We start from the raw sequence: 12,116 nt of genomic DNA, 5'->3' as shown, positions 1-12,116 counted from the left end.
GTTCTGCCTTCCCTTAGATTATGCTGGAGGTCTTGAAAAACCTTGAAAGTTAAAACAAACAAAAGAAAAGCCTGGCTCAGTGGGTTGAGCCTGGAACTCTTGATTTTGGGGTCTTCAATTCGAGCCCCACGCCGGTCGTAGAGATTATTTAAAATGAAAATCTGAAGTTAAAAAAAAGTACAATTAAATGTTGCTTGCGGGGGAAAAAAAAGTGTTGCTTGCGGGAAAGCTCAACCTAGAGGGTCCAGAAGAGTGGTGGGGGCATGGGGTCTGCTGGTCGGGTGGGGTGCGGGGGAATGTGGGGGGACGTCAGTGAGACCAAAACTTGAAAATAACACCACCAAGGAATGAACAGCAGTTGGTGCCGTCCCTTAGCACCCAGTGGGAATGTACTCGAATTTGATCATCACAGAGGGGGGGGGGGGCAAAGTCGGAGAGAGAGAGAGATGGAGGGACAGCACCTTATGAGAGGGCTCTAAGTTAATCCATAAAATGGGTAAGAGCAAGGATTAAAAAGTCTGTAGAGAGAGATCCTCAGACTTTTCTTCATTTTGAAGTTGGTAACACGAGAAGAAACTGAATTAGAATGTCCCCTGCTCTTGGGGACTTTGCCTCCTTCAGCCGGGCTCTCCTTCCATTCTTGGTCACCTGAATCTCACTGTAAATCCCGAAATGGTGTGACTTTTTCTAATGTAGAGATTGCTCCATCAGATGTCACGGACGGCTCCCCGAGGAAAAATTTTAGGAAGAGGAAGGAAAAATCCTCTATTTTAACTCACCCCCAACTCCCAATCCTGAGTACTTGGGATTTTCTCCCCTCAGCCAGGAGCTTGCAAGATTCATGAACGTGCCTGAAGCCAGAGTGCAGGTCAGTAAACCAGAAAAAAACCATTTGGCTGGGAGCGGTTCTACAACAGGCTTCAGGACTTGGGCACCTCTGTCCTAGACCTCACCTTCCCGGTTCTTGTTGCCTTTGCTAGTTTGGGAAATAAGTGTTGAACTTCTGGGTCTCGGGGTGGGGGGTAGGGAATGGTAGAAAGAAAGCCCAGGCTAGGGAAATTGCCCATTTCCAGAGGGAACGCGATTTCCTAAAGGAATGCAAAAATCAGTATCGTATAGTATCCCTTGTATAAAATACACATATATGTTTGTATAACTGTACATATATGTACTTTTAGATGTCACTGAATTAGACATAGAATACTCGTATTTATATAAATTTTTAAATTTAAATTTTAAATTAAATTTTAAAATTATATAAATTTTAAATTTAAATTTTAGTGTAAATAGAAATGTAACCAGAATAACTGAGCATATATATAGTATACGCACTATTTTTATAGGTAAAGTTAACTGTATACAAACCTACCTAGGTATTTATATCTAATACCAATATGTAAGATAGAAATACATCGAATGGAGTAAGTATGCATATCAATTACATACTGGATGAAGTACATTATTTCATAGAATAGATGCGTATATCTTTATCTAAGACAGAACATATATTTGATATGTTGAACATATATACAAGGAATATGCAGAATATCAGAAGTATATTTTTTAAGTATTTTCAGTAACAGATGAGTTTTATATATATATATATATATGTGTATATATATATATATATATCAGTGTGACCTAATTGTTGTAGCTAATATAAAATATATTTGTGTAATTCACAGATAATTAATATAAGTATTATCCATGATACTATTATTATAGTCTTATGTAGTATATAATTGCCATATACTCGAGCCAGTAGAGTGTTCTTTATTGTGCCAATTACAGATTAATATTTATTAATAAGTGCTACTCATTCTTGATTGGTATGGTCATACGTTGATACAGCAATATCATTCTATAGTAGTACTGTTTCTCTACAACAGCATCATCATGTATTATTTAAGTATTATAGTATAAGGGTATATTTATGTACTTCATATATATTCCTGTATGATTACTCATGTGACTTGTATATATTATATATATAATACATTTATCTGTACCCCATTTTATAATGGGTTTTATTTTGTAATATATATGTTTATATATATAATATGTCATGCTATTTTATAATAATAGCTCCAGAAACATAGACATTTTATACACATCGAAAGAAAAGGAGAGCCGCAAGCGCACCTACTCACGTACAGCTCCAATCCTGAGAGGGTTATCATGCGGGCCCCTCTTCATCATCGGGTCACGTCGGGAGGGAGTCTGAAGTGGAAATCATTCAAATTAAAGCACTAAGGAGCTGAATTACACTAATTTTTTGAAAACAAGCATAAGCTCGTTGCATAAGGAGCGAATTTACAGATATTTTGGCGTAGGCTTGAGGGAAGATTTCACGCATATGACACAGCAGATAAGCAACCACCTTCTGTCCAGTGAAGCGGAGACTTATGCAGAGGGTAGGGCGTCAAGTAAAACCGCCTGGGGCTCCTGCTATGCTTTTCCCTCTTAATATTATGATTTTATTTCTCTAGGATTCAGACAAAACAATTTTATTCTGTCAGTATAAATTTTTTTTTAATTTAAAAGTTCAAACCTTTATTTTTATTCTTAACTGTTTTTAGTGCAAGTGTCTTAGGTCTGTTGCTGTTTTTTTTTTTTTTAATATGTATGATTACTTTTTTGTTGTTGTTTAAAGGTTTTATTTATTTGAGAGAGTGAGTGAGCACACCACCGAGCTAACCCAAGCCCACCAGCCTGGAGGGGCAGAGGGAGAAGCAGGCTTCCTGCTGAGCAGGGAGCTGCCCCTCATGGGGCTGGATCCTGGGACTCTAGGATCTTGACCCAAGCTGAAGGCAGACGCTGAACCCAGTGAACCACTCAGGCGCCCTAATATAACATGATTTCTTGCTCTAGGATTCAGACGAAGGCAATTTCACTTTTCAACTGAAGAAAATATTTTGTTTTACTTAAAGAATCGTAAATTTCATTAATTTATTTTTAGAGCTGTTGCTTTTAAGTATTTGGCAAACAGGTGTGGAGAGTGGCGGGCCTACGTCTTCATTTTCTGGAACTCCTTCAGCCTGAGAGAGGAAAGATCCGTCAGCCTGAAAACCTTCTTAAATAGTAGATGGTGTCTTATGGTGGAGATGGGAGGGGGGATGTGCCACCTTTGAAATCGGTCTCATAGAGCAAATAGACAGAAACAACACTTTCCAGCAAGGTCCCAGCAAGCTAGCAAAGGCAGAGGCCGGTCCAGCCAGGTGGCTGCCGTGGGTTGGGAGCACAGGGGGAAGCGGCAGGCGAGGATGATGCCTTCGGGATAGGACTCACATTCTAATTTCTGGAACCACCACATTCCGGAGAGGAATGTCTGACACCTGAGATCTTGGTCTTCCTTTTGTGGTCCTTTTATGAAGACATTGTGTGGCATTTGTCCCTGGTGGGGACTGGCTCTTAGTTAGGCTGGATTCTGGCATGTGCTGATTGGGAAGACTTTTTCTTTTTTTTTCTTTTTTTTTTTTTAAAGATTTTATTTATTTATTTGTCAGAGAGAGAGAGGAGCGAGAGTGAGCACAAGCAGACAGAGTGGTAGGCAGAGGGAGAAGCAGGCTCCCGGCTGAGCAAGGAGCCCGATGCGGGACTCGATCCCAGGACTCTGGGATCATGACCTGAGCCGAAGGCAGCCGCTTAACCAGCTGAGCCACCCAGGCGTCCCGGGAAGACTTTTTCATTGGCTCAGTGGGTGATGGCTAATTTGTGGGTCCATGGATCAGGGGGTGATTGAGGTCATCTCTCGCCTGAGTGGAATCGAAGGATAATTTGGGGAGAAAAAAGAGATGTAAGAAGGGGGAAATGGAATAGAAAAGTCAGAGTGGGTGTATTCGCTTTGCTGCCTGCACAGAGCGTCATCTGTGATGGAGAGGGGCTGCGGACCAGAGGTAGGGAGATCACACAGGCAGCCTACAAAGCAGGCCCCCGGGACCAGGGGCTGGGCTCCCAGTCAGCTGTGCCCAGATCTGGAGAGGCCCAGGCCTCTCTGCCCTGTGGAGCAGGCAAAGCAAGCTCAGAGGAGCAGGTCCCCTTAAGTTTGGGTGAGTTGATGTTCCCCAGCTTGGGCTGGCACCCTGCTCTCTCAGTCGGGTCTGAAGGGAAAAGGAGTCACAAGACGCAAGTGAGGAAAAACACATAAGGTTCTCCTCTGTTTCCAAACTCTACAGCGCTTTGAATTTCTTTTTTGTTTTTTCTTTTCTTTTCTTTTCTTTTTTTTTTAAGATTTGATTGATTGATTGATTGATTGAGAGTGAGCTAGAGCAAGAGAGCAGGGGTCCTGTCCAGGGTGCTGGAAGCGCAGCCAGAGCAGAGGGAGCTGACAGGCTGCTGAGCCCAGGAAAGCCTGGAGGGTGGGGCAGGCTGGATGAGGCCAAATGGGGCACAGTGAGGGCGGCATGCCTCTCTGTCCCCAGGCTGCTGGCTGGCCAAGGGTGTAAAAATTTCATCAATCTGGTCCTAGTTCATGTAAACAGGCATTGTCCCCAACATCTATAATATTCAGATAGTGTCCAGCTGCCTTCTGTCCCAGCAAGACCAACCACAGGCTCTTGGGCCCTCCATGCCCAAAGCCTCACTCACAATGCCCTCTTTTTCACCGGGAAGAGGTTTCAGAAGAGGAATGACCCTTTTGTCACCCGTAAAGGAAAGCTGTTGTTGCAAGACCCAGCACGTTCCTCTGGATTATTTGCTTAGTCTGTGTTGAAGATGGGCTTTTCAAAATGGGGGTTGTTCCCCTCAGCAGAGCCTTTGAGCTTCCCCCAGAAGCAGGGTGACACCTGCCTAGTCACTAGGGAGTGGTGGCCACTGCACAGCTGTCGGTCGGCTGGGAGGACACAGGCATCCCCGGGGTAAAAGTCACAGCAGGGACTGAGAGCAGTTCCTCAGCTGCACCTGCTGCTGAGAACGGGGAGAAGTCACATGCAAGGTGGGAGGCCAGTCAAAGCAGGGAGCTGAGCCAGAGCCTGGCACATGGTGGATGCCCTGTGGGGGGAGCTGCAGGGGGGCCCGTGGCCCTACCTTCCCTAAGCTGTTTTAGCAAGGAGGAAATAGCTTCCCCCATGCAGTTGCAAAGCTCAAGGGCAGAGAGAGTAGCCTGCTGTGTTTTTTCATGGATGACGTTCAATGCTCACTGTACTAAAACGATCCCTTTTTCTCTCTGATTGAAGGTTTGGTTTAAGAATAGGAGGGCCAAGTGGAGGAGACATCAGAGGGCACTGAGGTTCAGAAACATGCCCCCCGTGGCCATGCCCCCCCCCGTCGTCGTTAACGTGGGTGGACCCTGCCGTGCCATCCTCATTCAGGAGCCGGAATACATGTGGGTTCTTCGCGAGCCAGTGCTGCTGGGGCCCCCCCCGCCGCCCATGCCACCCTTTCCTGTTGTCTTCTTGCCTCCTCCGCCCTGGCGTCCTCCGCCTTACCCGCCCTGCGGCTGCCCTCCCGTGGTCGCTCCCGGGTATCCCCCGTCCATGGTTTTCTTGTAAGCTCTTTTCCCACGGAATGGCCTCCGTGACCGTTTTTTTCCCACGGGGCAACTTTTGCAGCCGATTCCCGTTCTGTGGCGCTTACCCGAAAGAGCAGTTCACTAAATGCCCGCTAAATGTATTCGAGAGAAGTGCAAAGTCACGGACCCTCTATCCGGGGGCACTTGTTGTCTTTTCAATAAAGTTATGAATTCACTCTCTGTGTATTTGTTTTGTGTGCGCCGTGCGGTCAGTGCATGGGGTGGGCTGCTTTCACGCACCCGCGTGCCTGAGCCACCATCAGGAGGCCATGGCCATCTGAGGTTCCCCCAAGTGCCCTCGGCCGACTTACAAGGACTCACCGCTCCTCCAGCACCCGGTCTTCCCCCGCCCTCCACACCGTCCCGCCCCCGCCCCAGCGGATCGGCGCCGCCTGCAAGACCGGGTGGCGTCAGCTTCTAAGGGAGAGAACAGTGTGCTTCCAGGCTGTGCTGAGCCCCGGTGGCGTTGAGGAGCTGAGGCCCACCCGGGATCTGGAAGGGACACTTCTACGGGGCTACTCACGGGGCTCGTGGAGAAGCGGCAGCCGGGCGTGCTGCTGGAGCTCCGCAAGTGGTGTCCGCCGCCGCCCCTCCGGGTGGAGTGGACGCGGCGACGGCACTGGGCGGGAGGGTCCTGAGTCCTGCGTCCGCAAGGGTAACGCGAGAGGGGTCCCCTCCAAGGCCAGCACGGGGCTCTCTGTCCTCCCTTTCCCCCGACTCCCCAGAGGCCGAGGGCAGGCATCGCTCGGTCGCCAGCTCCCAGCCGCCCGGCCCCTTTCGGCGAGATGCTGCCGGTGGCCCGCGGTCCTTGGGTGTGGGCGATGCAAGCCCTCGGCTATGCAAGGACAGGGCTTTTTGTCCGCCGGGACTCGGGCAGGGAGAGGGGCTCCTGCGGAACCGAGGGCGTGTACCTGTTGCCCGATCGGGTTATATACACTGGCACACACCACCCTCCTTGTTGCCAGGACGACCCCTGCCCTGGGGACGAGTTTTGTCGGTGCACCCAAAATGTCTCCCCCGGTCCCCCAGGTCTGGGTTGTGGCGCCGCTGCGGCTTTTGTGAGTCGAGGTGTCCGCGATCTCCCGCGTGGCCCCCCTCCGGTGCTAGTTGTGGTTCCGGGGTGTTACCTCGGGATGGGGAAAGTGTAGCGTTTCTTCGCAGCCCCCATCCCCCAAGCCGGCGACGTTGCGGGCTCTGCGTAGCTGCCGCTGTGACTCACCTCTTTCCTCCCGGCAGAGACCTGTGTGTCCGCAGCCTTTAGCTGAGGGCCCTGGACCCCATCCTTCATCTCCCTCTCAAGGTGTGTTCTCAGGAGCAGTCCGGCACCATCTTCGGGTTTGATTCCAGGATCCTCGTGTGTAAATAAGAATTTTTGAAACCACTTGTGGTATGTATCTTGATTGACACCGTGGTATTTCTTTTAATTTTGCATTTTAATAGTATCAGCGCTAGAGGGAAACTGGGTGTTTTTCTATTTTATCATTTCTTTTCATATTTTATTTTACTGTTCACATTGGTTTTTATTTTCTTTCGTTATGTATTGTATTTTTCCTTTTTTATTATTGTATATTTTATAGTCTTATTTTATCGATTTTATTTTTTATTTTCTTCGAATTTTCCTGTGTATATCTTTTGTTTTTTACGTAAAGAATTTAAAAGAAATGTACTTCACATAAAATATCGTAATTTCAAATGTATGGCGTAATGATTCGGCAATCATGTATATTTGGAATTGTTCACCATGGCATTATAGTTCACCATATGTCACCATAGAAGGTTATTATTGTATCATTGATTATATTCCCTGTGCTTTACTTTTCATGTGGAGACGTATTTATTTTGGACAGCAATCTCTCACCTCCTAATTCCCTTCAGCTATTTTGCCCATCCCCCAACCTCTCCTTTTGGGCAACCTTGTTTGTTCTCTACATTTTTTATTCTGTTTACGTTTTGTTTGTTGATTTGGTTTTTAGATTCCATTTTTTAGCAAAATCATGTGGTATTTGTGTTTCTCTGTCTGATATTTTTCGTAGCATAATTCTGTCTGGATTCATCCACATTACCACTAATGGTAAGGTTTCATTCTTCAGCATGGCTGAGTAAATATTCTATTGTGCATCTATACCACATCTTTTTTATCCAGTCATCCATGGATGGACGCGTAAATTGATTCCATTCCTTTGCTATTGTATATAATGCTGGAATAAATATTAGGGTGAATATGTTTTTTCATATTAGTATTTTTGTTCATGTTGGGGTAAATCCCCAGAAATAGAATTACTGCATTGTATGATGCCTGTATTCTTAATTTTTTGAGGGATGTTAACACTGTTTCTCATAGGGGCTGCATCAGTTTTCGTTCCCACCAATATTGCAGAAGGGTTCCCTCTTCTACACATTTCTGTGCAACACTTGTTTTTTTCTCCTTTCACCCTGGGCCTTCTTACTGGTGTTAGGTGATATCATGGTTTTGATTTGTATTTCTCTGATATTTAGTGATGTTTAGCATCTTTTCATGTGTCCATTGGCCATATGTAATTTTTTTTAAGAAAAATGTCTATTTAGGTACTTTGCCCTTTTTTGATTCGATTTTTGTTTTGGTGTTGAGTTGTATGCATTGATTATGAATTAGGAATATTAACCCCTTATCAGATATGGTTTGCAAATATTTTCTCTATTCTGGAGGTTGCTTTTTTGTTTTCTTGATGATTTCCATTGCTGTGCAAAAGCTTTTTAGTTTGATGTAGTCCTATTTAATAATTTCTGCTTTTATTTCCCATGCCTGAGGAGATATATCCAGACAAATATTGTTATGGCTGGTGTTTGTAAATTTTCTGTGTTTTCTTTTAGGAGTTTTATGGTTTCAGATCTTAAATTTTGGTCTTTATTAGTTTCTTTTATTTTATTATTATTTTTTTAAGTAGGCTTCATGCCCAGCCTAGAGCCAGACATGGGGCTCGAACTCATGACACTGAGATCAAGACCTGAGCTGAGGTGAAGAGTCAGATGCTTAACCACCCAGGCTCCCCATTTACATTTTGGCTTTTCATTTATTTTTGGTTTATTTTAGTGTATTGAGCCAGAAAGGGGTCCAGTTTCATTCTTTTGCAGGTAGCTATTCATTTTCTCAGCACCATTTATTGAAGAGACTGTTTTTTTCTCCTCATTGTATATTCTTGTCTCCTTTGTCATAGATTAATTGACCATATAAGCTTGGTTTTATTTCTGGGCTGTTATGTTATATATATTTTTTAAGATTTTATTTATTTATTTGAGAGAGCGAGAGCATGCGTTTGTGTGCGGAAGAGAGCATGAGCAGGGGAGAGGGACAAAGGGAGAGGAAGAAACAGACTCCTTGCTCAGGACTCTGGGATCACACCCTGAGTGGAAGTCAGCCGCTTAACTGCCTGAGGCACCCAGGCACCCCAGGCTGTTACGGGCTGTTATGTTCTATTGATCTCCCATACCTGTGTTTTTGCCAGTAGTACCATTCTGTTTGATTACTATTGCTTTAAAGTATAGTTTGAAATCTGATACTGTGGTACCTCCAGATTTGTTCTTAAGGCTGCTTTGACTATTCTGGTTCTTTTGTGTTTCCAAGGAAATTTCAGGTTTATTTGTTCTAATTCTGTGAATCCATTTACAATGACACGGATGGAGCTAGGGAGTCTAATGCTATATACTTATATGTGGATTTTAAGAAACCAAACAAATGAGCAAAGGAAAAAAAGAGAGAAACCACAAAACATACTCTTAAGTATAAAGAACAAACTGATGGTTACCAGAGTGTGGGTGGAGGGATGGGTGAAATGGGGATTAAGTAAAGCATTTGTCTAGATGAGCACAGGGTGATGTATGGAATTGTTGAATTACTATATTGTATACCTGTAAGTAATATAACACTGTATGTTAACTATGCTGGAATTAAAATATAGCTTAACAGAAAACAACCACAAAACACCCACTATAGGTGTTTTCATAGGGATCTCATTAAACCTGGTGTTGTTTTGTGTATTATAGACATTTTAACAATATTCATTCTTCCTATCTATGATCATAGTATATATATGTTTCTATTTATTTGTTTTATCTTCAGTTTCTTTTTTTAAGATTTTATTTATTTATTTGACAGAGATCACAAGTAGGCAGAGAGGCAGGCAGAGAAAGAGGAGGAAGCAGGCTCCCCGCTGAGCAGAGAGCCCGATGAGGGGCTAGATCCCAGGACCCTGGGATCATGACCTGAGCCGAAGGTGGAGGCTTTAACCCACTGAGCCACCCAGGCGCCCCTCAATTTTTTTTTTAATCAGTGGTTTATTGTTTTCAGATTACAGGCCTTTCAACTTGGTTAAGTTTACTCCCAAGCAATTTTTTCTGGTGCAGTTGTAAATGGGATTTTTTTCCTAACTTTCTTTCTGATATTTTGTCATTATTGTGTAGAAAACACAACAGATTTCTATATATTGATTTTGTATCTTATATGTTTACCAAATTTATTAATTCTCATAGTTTTTTGGTGGTCTTTAGGGTTTTTTATATATAGTATACTATATAGTATATAGTATTATGTCATCTGCAAATAGTGACAGTTTTACTTCTTCCTTACCAATTTGGATGCCATTTGTATATTCTTGTCTGATTTCTGTGGTTAGTACTTCCAGTACGATATTGAGATAAAAGAACCCTTGCCTTCCTGATCTTGGAAGAAAACCTCTCAGCTTTTTTACATTGAGTACGATGTTTGTTGGTTGTCATATGTGGCCTTTATTGTGTTGAGTTATGTTCCTTCTGTATCTACTTTATTGATAGTGCATCTCATAAATGGATGCTGAATTTTGTGAAATGTTTTTTCTGCATCTATTGAGATGATCAGATGGTTTTTATCTTTCATTACTTAGTGTATTGTATCTCAATGATTGATTTGGAGGTACTACATCATCCTTGCATCGCTGGAATAAATATCATTGGATCGTGGTGAATGGTCCTTTTAATGTACAGTTGAATTCATCTTGTGCATATTTTGTTGAGAATTTTTGCATGTATGTTCATCAGGGTTATTGACTTGTAATTTTCTTTTATTGTAGGGTCTTTATCTGATTTTGGTATCAGGGTAATGCTATCAGGTATATCAGATAATCAGGTAAAATCAATTTGGAAGTATTTTTCCCTCTTCTGTATTTTTGGAACAGTTCAAGAAAGATAGGTATTAATTCTTATTTAAATGTTTGGTAGAATCTAAAGTGTTTCCTTCAGGGGTGTCTGATTGGCTCAGTTGGAAGAGTGTACAACTCTTGATATTGGAATCATTAGTTTAAGCTCCACATTGGGTATAGAGATTACTCAAATAGATAAATATATCCTCTGAAAAAATAAAGTGTTGCCTTCTTAAACAAAAATTTAAAACAAATCACTAAGAAAATATTTGCAACCTACATAATAAAGAAAGATTTACATTCCTAATTTACAAAGAATCCTACAAATTGAAAGGAAAAAGATAACCTAATAGAAGAGTGGACAAAGGGGCGCCTGGGTGGCTCAGTGGGTTAAAGCCTCTGCCTTCGGCTCCGGTCATGATCCCAGGGTCCTGGGATCGAGCCCCTCATCGGGCTCTCTGCTCCATGGAGAGCCTATTTCCTCCTCTCTCTCTCTGCCTGACTCTCTGCCTACTTGTGATCTGTCTGTCAAATAAATAAATAAAATCTTAAAAAAAAAGAAGAAGAATGGACAAAATAGAGGAATAGATATTACGCTGAAGAAACAAAAGTAGTCAACGAACATTTGAAACTGTATGTAGCTTCATTATGCATCAGGCAAATGCAAAGGAAAACAGATCACCTATCACGATTGGCAAAATTTTTGAAAATTAATAATATTTAGTGTCAGCATATTGAAGAAGAATACTTTCCTATACTGTTGGTACAACATTTTTGGAGAATAGTTTGTATATTTTTTAATGGATGATTGTAGGTTTCTAATTACTGTGGTATTTATAGTCCATTGAGTACATTTTTAAAAAGATGTAATAATTTTATTTTAAAATGTCAGAATTTCTAATAAAGTTACATTCTTTGCAAAAAAATGTTTGGTAGAATTCAGCTGTGAAGCTATCTGGTCCTGGATTTATGGGGGTTTATTATTAATTAATTAATCATTTATTTAATTATTATTTTAAGTAGGCTCCACGTACAACATGGGACTTGAACTCACTACCCCAAGATCAAGAGACACATGCTGTACTGACTTAACCAGTCAGGTACCCCTGGTCCTGGATTTATGTTTGTTGGAGTTTTTTTTTTTTAAGATTTTATTTATTTGAGAGAGAGAGAGAGAAGGAGTGGAGAGTAGGAGCAGAGGGAGAGGGAGAAGCAGTGAGCCTGATGTGGGGCTCAATCCCAGGATCCCGGGATCATGATCTGAGCCGAAGGCAGATGCTTAACCTACTGAGCTACCCAAGTGCCCCTTGTTGGGAGTTTTTTGACTACCAATTCAATCCCTTTTACTAATTGGTATGTTAAAGATTTTCTGTTTCTTTCTGGTTGATTCTCAGAATATTCTCTTTCTTTATTAATTTATGCATTTTTCCCTAGTTTGTCTAATTTATTGACAAATA

At 42.6% G+C, this 12,116-nt stretch overlaps 1 long non-coding RNA gene across 6 annotated transcripts in view; it reads left to right on the top strand.

The window, feature by feature from the left end:
• Positions 1-6,505: 6,505 nt before the first annotated feature.
• Positions 6,506-12,116, top strand: part of LOC132006768 (uncharacterized) — a 58,493-nt gene continuing 52,882 nt past the window's right edge. For 5 of the 6 annotated variants that reach the window (XR_009401216.1, XR_009401214.1, XR_009401217.1 and 2 more), the window contains exon 1: positions 6,809-6,896. This is a non-coding gene — a long non-coding RNA (uncharacterized LOC132006768). Of the gene's footprint in view, positions 6,568-6,745; positions 6,897-12,116 lie in introns of those variants that run through there. The other variant, XR_009401219.1, reaches the window with a different exon arrangement.

This window comes from Mustela nigripes, chromosome X (genome assembly GCF_022355385.1).
Source record: "Mustela nigripes isolate SB6536 chromosome X, MUSNIG.SB6536, whole genome shotgun sequence".
Lineage (NCBI taxonomy): Eukaryota > Metazoa > Chordata > Mammalia > Carnivora > Mustelidae > Mustela > Mustela nigripes.
Note: the sequence above shows the minus strand (reverse complement) of the source record. Positions and strands in the feature narration are given on the sequence as shown.